This window comes from Carassius carassius, chromosome 40 (genome assembly GCF_963082965.1).
Source record: "Carassius carassius chromosome 40, fCarCar2.1, whole genome shotgun sequence".
In the NCBI taxonomy this organism is placed as follows: domain Eukaryota; kingdom Metazoa; phylum Chordata; class Actinopteri; order Cypriniformes; family Cyprinidae; genus Carassius; species Carassius carassius.
Window position 1 is genome coordinate 18,176,351 of NC_081794.1, and position 16,240 is coordinate 18,192,590.

The 16,240-nt window shown below is 37.4% G+C and overlaps 1 protein-coding gene across 6 annotated transcripts in view; it reads left to right on the top strand.

Annotated features, from left to right (window-relative positions):
* The window catches only part of LOC132122276 (zinc finger protein 438-like), a 52,503-nt gene that overhangs the window by 25,351 nt on the left and 10,912 nt on the right, over positions 1-16,240 (top strand). For 3 of the 6 annotated variants that reach the window (XM_059532337.1, XM_059532341.1, XM_059532336.1), the window contains 2 exons: positions 9,246-9,361; positions 13,084-13,167. The gene's annotated coding sequence lies outside the window, so the exon portion shown is untranslated. Of the gene's footprint in view, positions 1-9,245; positions 9,362-13,083; positions 13,168-14,697; positions 14,984-15,200; positions 15,235-16,240 lie in introns of all 6 variants that reach the window. The other 3 variants (XM_059532338.1, XM_059532340.1, XM_059532339.1) reach the window with 3 other exon arrangements.

The window sequence follows — 16,240 nt, forward strand, 5'->3', positions numbered from 1 at the left end:
TGCTTCAGCATGTGTGATTATGACACTGCTGCTTGATCTGAGCCCGACACAAAGACAGAGTCTCTTCCTCTCTCATTCATGCTAACATCCTGTCCTTTTACATACTTTGAGTAAGAGCATATGCCCTCTGTAGAGTCAAAGCTGGTTTTATGATAAACAAAAAGCAGCTACAGGATTAAGTCATGAGACAGTTTCCTTCCCAATGTTCATTTAAATTTAGACATTGTTCTTAAAAGGACAAGAATGAGGTCTATCTTGAGAACATCAGTGAATTTTACCTCTCCAGAGGTAAAGGCTGAGCTTACGGGTTTTGACTACAGCTTGACTATATTTAGCCTAACCCAGAATTGTTTTGCTAAACTACTAAGGCTTTAAAAAAATACAGCTAAATTAAATGCATAGTTTGGGAAAATCTAAACGTAGTCTACTACAACAAATAATAATTTTAGGGATGTATTGATGTATCGGCTGCTGATATTTATCGTACAATTTTTGATTATTTTAAATCCATTGGCATATCAGAAATAGCATGTAAAGGGCCGATAACGATGGTATATTTATTAACTGTATGGAGACAATGAGTTGCATAATCCAGTGTTTTCTCTGGGAAAAATAATTAAATACTTTCCAAAACAAAATAAAATCTGTATAAAATATAGTTTGTCAGACAGCATAGTAGGCCTATGCAAATGTGATGCTGACTCAATGAGTGAAATGCCCGCACTCAGCTGTAAATTTATCATAAGTAACATTGTCGCAATGGCAATGTCCCAGAGTTACGTTTATCTGAGGATATGCCAATTAAGCATTAGGCCTACATTTGAGTGAAAATGAATGGCAGGTAATATGCAGCTTTTGAAACAAGCAAAAATGGCAGTATCGTGTAGAACATGGATTCACATAAGCTAACATCACACAACTGCAGCGTTTCTGTGAACGGAGAAAAAAATAAAACTATATACAGTAGGCTACATAAATAGGAATATATAGGCCTATACAAAAAATATATCTCACTTAAATCCAGAGGTGGAAAGTAACGAATTACATTTACTCGCGTTACTGTAATTGAGTAGCTTTTTTGTGTACTAATACTTTTTAAAGTAATTTTTTAAATCTGTAATTTTACTTTTACTTAAGTATATTTTGTTTAAAGTATTGTACTTCGCTACATTTTAAAACATTAATTACTGAGTAAAAAAAAAAAAAAAAAAATCGCTCCCTGGAAACTACGTCAGTAAATAATGGGCAGGAGGGCAAACTGGCGCTAAAATCACAAGAAAGATGCAGACGGTCAAAACAGGCGTTAGTGGTGCAGAAACCGCTGAAAACGAAACCCCGTCATATCGAAGGAAATGAAGTGAACCCCTGGTCATATGTATGCTCTATTATGCAGTGTAAGCTGTACTTGCCTAGGAAGACCAAACTAGCAGCTTATAAAATCTCGACAAGACATCAACCATTCGCAAGAATGTAGAGGTAAGCTAAATAATTGCATTGTTGCATTGGTGCTTAAAATGAAGCTTTGACATGTTAGTAAGAGGTTTTGCACAAATTAGCCAAAAAGACAGTGGTGAGGAGTGTGCTATATATATCGTCTGTGATAATATCATAATTTTTGTTTTAATGATATGCGCGCGCATTTATAGTGCGTTCTTTCACTGTGTGATTCAGTCTCCTAAAATGCATTTAGAATGATCACAAAATTGAAGATATAGGGGCCGAAAATTCACATATTTATATAATTTCATATATTAAATCAAAATCACACAAAGAAGGCCATCTTTTCCTCCAAAAATCATCATGAATATATACATACATACATACATACATATATATAACAGTTCAGTAAACAAGTTAATTAAGAGACTTGCGTTTTAGACACCATATTGCCTTTTTTAGCTCTATTTCTACAACAGAAAATAATTCCAAACACAGCCACCAAAGCACAGTTTTGCGTCTCTGAGCAACGTGACAGTGTTTCGTTCCTCAATCAACCGTTTAAATGATTCGGTTCAATCGCATTGACTCACTTATTAACAGTGACTTGCTGACACATACTGGCCATTTTAATTTCACATTTAAAGTATCTTTTGATTTTTTTTAATAATTAATTTCTTATCATTTCAAATGAGTATTCAACATTTTATGTCTTGTATATCAAAACATTATTCATGCATTTGTAACTGCAGGTTAAATGCATTCTTGTCCTGCACTAAACAGTGTAATACATCTAAATGCCACTTCCAATGAATATTCTGCATTAAAAGATGAGTTTGTTGATACTGATTTGCCTGGTAACAGCCCAAATGTTTTATTATTCTAAATAACTGATTCCTTTAATTAAAAACAACTAGTTTGAGATTAATAGACCTATCCCAGGTATGTCAAACTCAGTTCCTGGAGGGCCGTAGCCCTGCAGAGTTTAGTTCTAACCCTGCTCCAGCACACATATCATGTAGTTTTCAAATAAACCTAAATGATTAGATTAGCTGGATCAGGTGTGTTTAATTAGGGTTAAATCTAAACTGTGCAGGACTGTGGCACTCCAGGAACTGAGTTTGACACCCTTGGCCTGTCCCATTTTTGACTCCCTCCCACTGTTAAAATGTAACCAAGTAATTTTTACTCTGAGTAAATTTTAAATGAGCTACTTTTTACTTTTACTTGAGTAGATTTTTAGACTGGTACTTTTACTTGTACTTAAGTAAAATTTCATTAATGTAATGGTACTTTTACTTGAGTAGAATATTTTTGTACTCTTTCCACCTCTGCTTAAATCATTAACAGTTTAACAAAACGAAAGAAAAAATTGTGGCGAGTTTGGATCATTGCATTTCGCTTCGAAGTTCAAAGAAAAGAAAGTGGTTTTCTTTATTTTGTAGAAGCTTTATAGTTTTGAATCGCATCAGTGACTTACACGCACATACAACATATTTTTGCTAACTTGACATCGCACCCTGTTTATTATCAAAATAAAATATAGTTAAAGATACATAAAAAGTTATATTGCTTAATTTAAATAGTCTGTAGTACAGTCTGTGCCAATCAGCGTAACCACCGCCTCACTTTGCTGTTATAGCCTATGTAAAGGATGATGTTTTATGTTGAAAGTGTGAGTGACATTTGTATGTTGACATTTGTAAATGTGCAGAATGAGAGGGGTAAGCTTCAGTTTCGCTTTTAAATTAATTTGTTTTGACTTACAGCCTACTAATTTAGGCTGTTTTTTCCTCTCAAAACGCTTACAATGGATTTTTTTTATCCATGCTACAAACATTTGTAAATATCTTTTAAAAAATAATGTCAAGTGACCATATATAATGTTAATGTAAATAACGTTTCTGTTCTTTTAAATAACAGAAACATTCTAATACCAATTGTGCTCTGAACTGTGAAGTGAACAGTGAACTGATCAATTTTATTTTTTTAACCCATGCTTTACCAATATCGGTATCAGTATCGGCCAATAGGTGTTTGTTAAAATCTGTATCTATATCGGCAAAAAAAAATCCTATTGGTGCATCCCTAAATAATTCATATTTGCTTCACACTTACTGACTCTCTCATACTCACTCTGGCTGCTTTCAGCACATTCAGGAAGTTGCAGTAAATCACCTTGACAAAACAAAGAAGCATGTACGAAAGCGGAAGTCATGAGTCAGCATTAGTCCTTAAACTGCTGCTGTGTCCCACCAGCACTTTTACAGAGGACGTGATTATCATTACATGTAGCTTTCGGTTTCTCGTTCACATGGGGCCAAATGTTTTTTTTTTTTTTTTTTCTGCTCTCTGGTCAATGGGCTACGAGCTAGCTAATAACAATTTATAGAGAGATATGAATATGTGGACCTTGAGGAGGCAAAGTTGTTTACCGTGCCTGAGTAACATTTTAATATGGAATTGAGTTGATATGTGGTCACAGGTGTATGTGTGTGTGTGTGTGTATAGACTATTTAAAGAATAGTTTGCCCTAGAATGAAAATTCTGTCTTGATTAATTACCCTCATGTCATTCCAAAACCGTAAGACCTTCATCTTCGAAACACAAATTAAGATATTTTTGATGAAATCTGAGAGTTTTCTGTGACGCATAGACAGCAATGCAACCACCACATTCAAGGCACAGAAACTAAGGACATTGATAAAAAAAATCAGTAGTTCAACTGTAATTTTATAGAGTTTTGTTCACTGCATTATATAGTAATTAATGTGTTTATATTTTGGGTTTAATTTTCAGAAGAAAAAAAAACTCCACAAATTTTGGGTTAAGATTATGGGGAAAAAAATGTTTTTGAAAGACGATGTCACGTTACGCTGCCAGAAGTAACACGGAGCCGTGGATAATCAAAAGAGACTTTAATAGTACAACACAGAGGGTAAATCCAACACCGGGAACAGGAGGTAGACACACATACATCACTGGTAGACCCAGACAAACACTAACTGAACATACTGGGGCTTATGAACACAGGATAATGAGGGACAAAATAGACACATATGGAATCATATTAACAATTAATACGATGACAAACTACGTTACCGGGAGCAAAACGCACACAGAGAGTCCAGAACCCTGGCATATCACCCCCCACCTCCCAGACGATTCGTTCTCACACCATAGAACAACAGAGGGGGAGAAATGGGTAGAAACTAAGGAGGAGGCTCAGGAGGAGGACGGATGTCTGGAAGGGGGCTGCAGACAGAGTCCAGGGAGAAGACGATGGATCCGCAGCGACCAAGGAACAAGGTGGAGCTAGCTGGAGAAAGGAGCCCAACGGAGCTGGTGGGACAGAGCGATGAGGTGCAGCCGGAGGAACGGAGTCCTGAGGTGATGGCATGTCGACGTCTTACCAAGGCAGAGCTGGAGGGATGAGGGAGTCCGGTGGAGCTGGTGGATTGACGGGTGACGGTGGAAATGATGGAGCTAGGAGCCAAGGTGGAGCCACTGGGTCTACTGGCCGAGGCAGAAGTGAGGGATTCTATGGTCACGGCGACGCTGGAGGATGGCAGACCCACGGAGCTCGCACCATAATGATGGTGGGTGCTGAGGGCGAGCAGAGGGGCTGCCAGACGACAGCGGTGGAGGAGGAAAGAGCGGGTGGGGGGGCAGGCATTTGTTAGCCTTTGGGCTTTCAGGGTTAAACTCTGGATCAGGAGCCCCCTCTAGGCTGAACACAGGAACAGGATGGTACTCTGGAGGAGTGGACAATTGATGCAGCTTTGGAGGAGCGGGCACTGGAGAGCGATTTCTAGGATCGGATACTGGAGGGCGAGGGGAGATAGTGGGCTGGGCACTGGGTCTGGATCTGCCGAGATAATCCACGGGGCAGGTGGTGGATGGTGATTTGTTTCTCTCCAGACTCCAAGGCGGCAACAAAATAGTCTTCAGAACCATCTTCAGATGATGGCGCTCTGCTCACGGTTTTCAAGCTCGTCCGGGTAGCTAGTGGTGCTTGCTAGCAGCTGGAATAGTCTTGTATGGCCCTCTAGAGATCTATCTTCTTATCTATCTTCTGCTTACCAAGGCCGAAATTTGATAAAATAAAAATACATTTAACTACAGTAATATTGTGAAATATTTGTACAATTTAAAATATCTCCGCTAACATGAGAGAAAATTGTATGTAAATATATCTGTCGTGACTTTACAGTGAGGTCACCTGTGGCTTTTACTAAAGGCGAATTGCCTTAACATCGTTTCCCCTGCTGTTTTCTATGCATTTAAGTTTACGAAGGGAAATCCTTAAGGATATGGCCTGAACTAAATGCTTAGAATACTAAATTAATAAACTGTGTTAAGGTAAAATAACAGATGTTTATTTTAGCACAAGGCAAGCATCAGCAGAAATGCTTAGGCAGCCAGATATGTTAGGTGTGTTGTTGGCAAAGGTTGGGGGTAGGTGTAATGATATTATTTGTGATTGGCTAATTTACGAGGCTGTTTAGTTATTCATGTTGAGTGTCGGTCATCCATCATGGTGGTGCTGAAGGAAGTCAGCCTGCACCAGAGGAGCACTGAAAAGCATGTCATGCTGTGGAAACCACCTCTGCTTGGTAACTAGACAGGCAGAACATGACATAGTTTCATAGTTGTAGTCATAGGAGGGATTTGCCCAGGAACAGTACGTGGACAAACAAACAAATTTATACTGGAAAAAACCCCAGGCATCATGAGGATCTTGCATAGCATAGCTCCATCAAGAGGAACTCCAGCAGAGACTTAAAGCACACAAGGGACAGCAGCACTTATTTTTTATCCTCCTCTCACTCATGTTTTTCACAAACTCACACTCTATTTTTATCATCATTCTGGTGCATGTTTTTGCTAACATTTTGTTTTCTTAGCAGGGGAGTATCTGCAGTTTGGCTATTTGAATTTTCTTGAAATGTTAGACAAACTGTTCTCTGATTGTGTGATGCATATTTCACACAAAATAGTCAGATATGTCTGAAATCTACTTGTACAATATTTTGGCTGACTTCTATACACTTTACTGGAGCCCCATCTGGCAACAAAGACGTGTTAACAAGTTCCCATGGTCCTGCTTTTAGAACTTCTGTAGAACAACTACCCCTAGTTTTTTCCTCAAAGTTCAGATATATCTGGAACATCAAAATTCTTCGAAAGTAATTGGATGGAGAAGATTATGAGTTACTCATACCTCTGTGTGGTCTTTATACCTTGTTCTATGAGACAGTCCCTTAGGAAATTCAGTACCCTGCTCTGTATTTTTATGGCAGTGGGTTCTGGTTCACATACGCATGGCTCTTATTTTAATCAAATGCATTTGGAAAAGATAGACTCTTTTAAATATTCATTTTCTGGACTTTGCCGAGGAGTTTCTGCATAACACTTTAAGCCATTATATTATCTTCAAAACTTTTCAAAGCACTGGATTATTTTCAACATTGATGAAGTTGTAACCTAGTTTCTATCACCGGGATGGTGTTCCATCAGCACTGGGGTTTTCCAAGTGAGCCAGAGGACATATTATCTCTCGTTCACAACCCCCTTTTCTTTCTCTCTCTTACCTCACATCCCGTGATTTGTTGGAGGGCTTAATCCAGGTTCTTAAATGAAACCTTGAGGGTCTCTATGGGATCAATTTGAAGGGATTTCTCCTCCCTGTTCTCCTCTGTTGTTCCTCTTTCTTCCTTGTTTTCTCCTATCCATTCTTCATTTTCTCTTTTGGCTGAATGCAGCATGTTTAGAGCCAGATGTATTAGGGTGTCAGTTTGATCTGTTGGCAAAATGCTCTCTGGTGGTTGGCCGATCACTTTTGACTTTAATCGGGCAATCAGTTGGGCGTCTCTTTTCGCAGGTCCAGTTAAATGTCTCTGTAGGTGAAAAATATGTTCAAGATAGCCTCGAAAACTAGATTTGACTTTTACATTTAAGGTTTTCATGTCAACTCCCTGAGGGGTGTGATGTTTGATTTTGTACTCCGTAAGACCTTGTCTTGCACTAAAAGGGAATTTTTTTTTTTACCTTTAATGCAGTGCTTGAGAACAAGTGAGAAGGAGAGATGGACAGGAGGGTAATAGATGTCTCCGTTGGCTACTTTCACTTAAACAGGCAGAGCTTGCTGTAGGGAACCCGCGGGCTTGAATCTATTATTCACATACAGCGCTGCAGATCCTCTCTTTCAAACACATGCACACACTCACACAAAAGCGAGGAAATGAAAGCTGTCGGCTGTTAGCGTTCTCGGAGCAAATGGACAGAGCAAAGGCCTTTTGTCAAGACATGAGTCTCTAGTGACTCTACAAAGACCTACTAATAGAGATATTGTGTGAGAAACAAGGACAGATACAGTATCTGTATTGAGTGAATGAGCTCCATGTGTAGTGTTGACTGTTGACTCTTGAACCGATAAAGGTCTTGCTGAGTCCTGGGACTCGGTTTTTCAGCTGAGGTTATTTTTGAACTGCAGAATGTTGGCATCAAGAACCTGGATCTACATCATTATTCAGTGAGACATTTAATCTACTTTTTATGCTCTAACCACTTGCGGCCATTCGAACTGCTTTAAAACAGCTATTTTTATTGCATAGAAATATCAGTCAATTGAAATATACATTTCAATTTATAAATATGTATTTTAAGAACTAGGTTTTATTGGCTTTCAGAAGACAAAATGCCACACTATAGTCAGTATTAATCGCCTCTGGCAAATGATCTTTAGATTCGTTTTTTAGAAGTGACTCACTCTTGCTTAAAAACACAAGAGCAAATTTAGCTCAACAAGTTCAGGCAGAGTTCTGATGTCAAAGCTAAATATAAAATGGTTGGTTTGAAATATCATCAAAACTTGTGTCTGTCCAGCCTAGGACCAGTCCTAACTTTCTTTTGTCGTTTTATTCTTCAGTCCTTCAAGTCTCTGCCATTTAACTTTATTCGTAAAGTCAACATGAAATGAAAGTATACTTAATGCACTCTTCTTGTCTTTTTGTGAAATATTCATTGGTACAATAAAAAATATTTTGGACCCACTTTATATTATTTGTCCTTGACTGCTATATACTTGCATTTAAATTAATCATTTAATACAGTGTGTACGTTTTTACATTGTACTTATATTTGAAAATACTGTCCAGTAATTGCATCTGTATCATCTATAATTACACTATCGACCCTACTACTACCTTTAAAGGGATAGTTCACCCAGAAATGAAAATTGTGTCATTAATTACTCACCCTCATGTCGTTCCAGACCTGTAAGACCTTTTTCCATTTTCAGAACACAAATTTTGATATTTTTGATGAAATCGGAGAGCTTTCTGGCCCTCCATAGACAGCTAATATAAAGTGGGACCATCATTTTATTAAAATCATTTGTCTTTATAAAAAAATATTATAAATTTATTTTCATTTTTTTTTATTATTATTATTATTATTATTATTATTCTACTTGGAAATAAGTTACATGATGAAATTAATGACCCACTATGACCCAAATCTGAATTGTGTCCAAACAGGTTTCCTAAGCAATTATGTCGCTCTTTGTTACCATTGTTTGACAAACTGTATACACTCTTTAGGAAGTCAACCTATGACTGGCTTTTTGAACATCAAAGCATTTTATAAAATTTTTATATTGTAGGCAAGTACTCAAAAAAAACATGGAAAACTATACAGTTCGCCTTTGAAAATTGCCCCATCTGTAAAAGACTGGGGGCAAATGATGTGATTTTTTGACCCTAAAAACATTCATATTTTAACACCATGCTATTTTTTTTTTAAAGGCTTTTCATTAGACATCACTGGAGCAGGGCCTCTTCCCTTCGGTCACATGGCTTGTAATAATGACATCATTGAAGCTTACCAACCGAAGTTTAATACCAGAGTCCAGGGCTGAAAGGTATAATTTTGCTTCTTGTCTTTTTGACATGCAGTCAGTCCGGTCTAATTTAGGCCTGGGTACAGCTGTGCAATTCTAACCATACCCTGTTAAATCTGTTTGTGTCTGTTGCCAAACTAGTGTTTTTAAATGACAACAAAAACACCTGCTGCTGTTTTATTCAGTGATGTGCTGACAGTCTTTAGTGGCTTTGTTTCAGTTAAAGACTATGAAAAGGCTGCAACATTTTGTCTGTTAAAAGACCGCTCAGGGTGTGTGTTCATGGTGTATGTGTGTAAACTGCTGTGTGTGTGTTCACTGCTGTGTGTGTGCACTTTGGATGGGTTAAAAGCAGAGCACGAATTCAGAGTATGGGTCACCATACTTGGCTGTATGTCACGTCATTTTTTAATCTTTATATCTAATATGACATGACAAAACATGACAAATAACAATTTAATGATATTTCACTGTATATTTATTGATTTTTGTCTCAAGTTTTGATTTTAACAATGCAAAACTTTGTATATAAAGACATTTTACTTAAGTCATCAGAACTGGACAAAAGTGTGCCTTCAGTTAAAAAAAAAAAAAAAGCCAGTGATGCAGTATGTCGCACACATGTGCAATTAGAGACCCCAGGTCACAGCACAGGACTGCTTATGAAGTGTGTGTGTCTGAGATAATAATGTGTTCACTGAAAACCATTTCGGTGGACACACACACACACACACACACACACACTTTGGCTGTCTGCTGGGATTTTATCGGCGGCTCTATCGGGGTAAACACTGTGCAATGTTTGGAGTGGAAAGCTTTAATCAAAGAGTAACTGTTTACATTTGAAGGTGGCTTGGCCTTTTGCCGTTGGGCATCCATGCATGAGAGAGGATAGATTTGAAATAGACCCAAAAATTTAAATCCTGTCATTATATACTGACCCTTAAGTTTTTCTGTAAGGGTGTGTAAATGATGATAGTTTTCAGATTTCTTTCAGGCAAACCCCTAAGCATTAGACCATCTGTGCTCTGAATGAATGAAGAGATGTGCTTTTTCTGTTCTATGAGTGCTGGCAGGCTTGCATTTTGTAGGATTGACAGTGGAGATGAGTGCAGAGAGTGTTAAACAGTTGTGAAATGCTGTTCGAGTCAATAGTCAAAAAATGCCAGGCAACAGCTAGTTTCTTTAAGGTGAAGGCAAAGCTGTCATTGTTGCTGATAATACTGGAATTTTTAGAGAATTTAGTGCTTAAAACACGTTACATCAGATTTTAAATGCAGTTTGCACACTTTCATTGTGGCTGGGTGGGCCAAAGTGTTATCATTTTGACACTATCCCCCGGTTTCACAGACAAGGCTTAAGCCTAGTCCTAGACTAAAATGTAAATCTGAGCTGTTTTATCGAAAAGAAACTTGCACCGACTGATCTTAAAACATGTCAGTGCTTTTATTTTGTCTTAAGATGCACACCAGTAATACTTTTTTTGAAGGAATGTTTATAAAAATTACTTAAATGTCCTAATTGAACTATGGCCTAATCCTGGTTTAGGCTAAGCCCTGTCTATGAAACCGGGCCTATATGTATTATTTCGGCATTCAGAAAAAAAATAGTACATTAATTATTCACATACCAAAAGTTTGGGATCAGAAAGATTTTAAGAAATTAATACTTTTGTTCTGCAAGGGTGCATTATAATGATCAAAAGTACTGTGTGTGTGTGTGTGTATATATATATTTTTTTTATACTTTGACAATAAATCTTTTTGAGGTTCTTATTCATCAAGGAATCCTAAAAAAAAAAAAAAAAAACTTTGAGAAGCACAGTTGTGGATTTCTAGGATCATGTTACACTGAAGACTCAATTACTAGCTGCTGAAAATTCAGCTTTGCCATCACAGGAATAAATTACATTTTAATATGTAATATTTAAACATTTAAATTGTAAACATTTTTATATTAAAAAAGTATTTTAAAATGCAATATTTTACAGTATTACTGTTTTATTGTATTTTTATCAAATAATTGTAGCCTCCAGCCTTGGAGCGTGAGAAACTTCTATTAGAAACTTGCTGATCCCAAACATTTAACTGATGACTTTGACTCTTTGTCATTTGTCATTTTTATAGAAATACCCCAAATGCAGCAGACCTCTAATGTTTTGGCAAGGATTGAGCACACTTCGCCTGGTGGACAATAAAACAGGCGAGAAAGTCTCTTAGACTTACATTACTCTATACATGAAAAGCACAGATGACCTTTTCCTTAAAAAAAAAAAATATAAAAATTGTATGTTTTCATAAATTCTTGTAATAGAAGCGCAGTGTGTGAAAACTGTCTGCAGAGTTCTTCTTTTTTTTTTTTTGTTATTTATGGCAGCTGCCAACACCGCACAATAAATATTTGGCCTCATCTCATTTGGCTCATGAAGTTCAGGTTAAGCTCTTTTTAAATGCTCTTATTATCATTTAGATGGACGATCAATGCAAGCCAAATTTAACATGATTAATGAATTTGCACGGTCAAACCAACATCGTACACTCATTATGCTCATTATACTAATCATTACAAAAACACAGGATGTCCCACTTTCCAGAACTTCCCAAATAAAAGCCCTAAAGTAGAACAATTTTATTTTATTGCCATGTATTTGAGTCTCTTATACATTATTCAGAGACATAGAGAGCCACTTTGTGAAGCATTATGAATAATCAATAAGCAAACCTCAGTAATACATCTTATAAAGAGATCATTTCTCCCTTGACTGTAGAGCAGATTATAGTCGTACAGACGGTAAAGCACGATTTCATACGGACCTCCCGGTGAGGTCAACAGTGTCTTGGGGCTAAACGTTATTGACGGAGTGCTTCAGCATCTGCTTGTGTCCTTGTGTGGTGCTTACTACATCTGACCTCTACACACACACACACACACACACATCCAGGTGAGAGTTGTAAGCTTTGTGTTTTACCCTGGTGGGACTCCAGGGCCCTCGGCTATCATACTGTTACACCCAGAACATCCATAATTTACCATTGAAGATTCAAAGAGGACGCGTGTTTACAGTGGAGTCTTGTTTCATGTGTGTTTTCAGCATCTGCATTGGTGTGCCAGAGCATGTTTGTGCACTTCTGTGCACTAGCAATCCCAGTTTCGAAACAAAGAATGTGTTGGACCTGATTATCTCTGCTGCTCACAAATGCTGAAGAAAGTTTTTGCTGAGTTAGCGTACAGGTGAATGTACTTTTCTCTCTTTCCACATCTCGTTTTTTTTCCTGTTTCACAAGGGGGTTTCTATCAAGGGTAGTCAGTCAGTGTGGATCAAGAATGTAAAGTGAATAATTTACTGGGATGTTCTTATTATTTATTTAGTCTTTTCTGTGTGCTGGACTGATTATGTGGTTTAACGGTCCTTTTATTTGAGGGGGTATTCACACTTGGTCATTTTTCCTAGTTACAGGATCATGAAAAGACTTAGTATAAACGCATCTGGTTGTTCAGGCCACAACTATAACGTTTAATCTTCCTAAAATAAACTACGACAACATAAGGAAGTGCAGGAGCCTTGCAATCATTGATATGAAACAGATTTATATCTGATATTTGGAGATGAATTCATGTTGCCAAGTATAAATGGATTGTGCGTACCCAATCAGACAGCTATACGATCGATCCAAATGCACAAAGTGACTAAATGTAAATAGGTTAGTAAATGGGTATAAATGTCTGTCCTGTGATTGTTTTAGGTGAGTGGAGGGCTGTGGAAGGAGAATAGGAGGAAGAAGAGGATTCTGGGCCATCTTGGGACAGTGAAACTGAAGATTCTTTGGGTATTTACTGCATGTCATACAGAAGACAAATGTGCTGCTATCTACATTAGCCAGCATGAAACCAAAATTCTCAATTCTTATTTTAATGGTATATTGCAATATTTATTATAATTTATCACTATTATTCATATCTTCTCTTTCTTGTTGATGTTAATGTTGGCACGAGGGTTGGGCCATAACCTGTCAATCACATGAGATTGCAGCAATTAGCAAACAACAACAGTCCAATGATTTAATCAACTCCTGATGGACAAAATCAAGTGTGGCCCTTTTTTTTCTTGCTCTTGCTCTTGCTCTGATAGCTGTTTCACTTGTGTAGGCATCACAATAGAGAAGATTTCAGTTTCCTTTTCATACTGAATGCGGTCATATTTAAAAATGTTCACGTGTGAAAACCAGTCATATCATAAGCAATCTGCATGATCTGGAATTTCACACAAGGGAAAAAAGATGTCCTTGCAGATTTCGCCACAGGTTTAAGTTGTTCACACAGATTCCTCTTGAAATTTTTCACTAAAGTGAATGCATCTTTTAAACTTGAGTGTGACTCTTCATTGTCCGTAGCACTGGAAAAACTCACTCGGTTAAAATGAAGCCATTGCAGTTGTTGGTCTTTGGCTGCCAGCTTGGTTTTACATTCCATTGTATAAAACGATCACTCGACCTTGTTTCCTAGAGCTTTCTTATTCTCTCGTGGCACAGTGACACTTGATCTTTATTTAAACTGATATGGTTGAGGTATTCTGGTATTCTTTGTGCATCTTTGATGCTTGTCAGTCACTGCTAGCTACAGAGCACAGCAACATAGTGGAATGTTTTGCATTTAGGTCTAGTCATGTATTTTGAGTGCTATACATTGTACATTACATCATCAACAATATTAAGTGCTGGATCCAGCTGTATATTTCCTGTGTTTACAGCCAACAAGAGACCAAGGCCTTGACAAATCCCCATTGAACCGTCTCCAGAGATCCGAGAACTCCCTTTGCTACCTTGTTATAAAATAGACAGCTGTTTCTGTCAGATTTTCAAAACAAAATACGGCAAAGACCATCTTTTCAACATGTTTTTTTTTTAAATGCACATGATATTTAATTAGAATTCAGAACTCATGCTCTCTTTCAAAGCATTCCGTCTTTTGTACCTCGTCAGGAATTGTGGCAGCTGTCAAACAGACCACACCATCAAACCTTGTGTTTATGTAGTTATACCACTTTCTCAGGCAAAGGATTTTGAATGTTCTTTTTGTTATGATTAATTGAAAATGGTTTTAGTGTATTCTTGTAGCTCTGACCTGATTAGTTCCGTTATAACTGTGTAACTCTTTATTTAGTGAATGTTTAGGTATGATAAATGCCCTCAATCAATAAATAACTCTCCAGACCCCAGTGTGCGGTTTTGACTCGCCTCACAAATACCTCCTCTAATGAGAGAAGGAGAGAAATTTCTCATTAACAGACTGCTTAATTTAACAGCTTTACCATTGCTTACCGTGATAATTACAGCCCGGCTTCTCTTTGATCTCGCCAGACAATGTTTCCCAGATTCTCCAACTCATCAGAGAAACAGCTGCTATATCAGAGAGAACCTCTCTATGGCAGGGAAATGAGAGACAGCTCCTCCATCACATGACACGCGCTCTGAAGTCTGGATTTACAACTGGTGCCTTTGTTGAACACAATGTGGGTGATTCCTGGGAGATTTCAGAGGGACCGGGGGTGAAACAGCATACCGAAGTTTAAAGGGATAGTTCACCCAAAAATGGAAAGTCTGTCATCATTTACTCACCAGATTGTTCATGCTGTTCTTTTACAATGTAAGTGAATGTTGACAAAGGGCTGTCAAGCTCAAGAAATTACAAAGCCTCATAAAGGTAGCACTTATATGGCTTGTGTACTATATTCCACTTCCAATTTTTAGTCTGTTCCTCACACTACTGTATGAGTCACTTTCTTTATTAGTACTCTATCAGCCCCTTATCTTATACTTGTAATGCGAACATCCTGCCTAACATCTCCTTTTGTGCTCCACAGAAGTTATACGGGATTGGAATGACATGAGTAAAAGGTGACTGATTTTTTCATTTTTAACTGATCCATCCCTTTAACCCCAAGAGCAGACAGTGAGAATACACTTATGTCTGTTGATTTAAATGCAATGTTGGTCACTGATCGCACAACAAACCATGTTTATGTGCAGACAGGCTTTCTTCTTGGTTCTATCTCATCTAGACAGCCGTTCCTCTTATTACTACTTTAAAACTACCTGAGTTCACTCTTAAATCTCTTGGGTCTCCAAACCTGAACAAGTACTGAGGCAGGAGTATCTGCATGAGCTTTGAATGCTCAGTTTCCTATTCTGTAACATTAAAAATGTGCATATTATAACAGGCTTCTTTTCCCTGGTCTCTCGGTTCGGATAATATACACAGATTTGAAGACCGAGATCTTTAACCACACCTTCCATCACTCAGGATTACTTGATGCAGGTCTTTGTCTTTCTGCCTGTGTTCCTGTATAGTTGGCCTTCCTTGCTTTGTTTTCCTCTCTTTTGTTCTTTGTGACCATTTTAGCTGTTTTGCTTAAGCCACAAGAACTGAGTGAGATAAGGCCCATTCACACAAAGCACGATAACTGTAACTGAAAACGTAATAATCCACCCGATCATAATCAATTCGACTTTAAAGAGCTTGAGCATGTAAAGCTGAAGATGTGTGCTTAAATATATAGAATATTATACATTTTAGTTGTCCTTCTTAATTGGTAACTGATGAAATAAATGTAGGATTGTCAACAGAATCAATAATTCAATGTCAGTAATTTGCAGTCAATTTTTCTAATATATATATTGGTGCTGTCAAAAGATTAATCGTTCACATCCAAAATAAAATGTTTTGTTTACATAATGTGTGTGTACTGTGTATATTTATGTATATATAAATACACACACATACGGCGTATATTTTGAAAATGTTTATGTGCATATGCATATAAAATTTACATGCATATATATATATATATATATATATTTATATATATATAAGAAAAGTTTGGAAACATTACTATTTTTAATG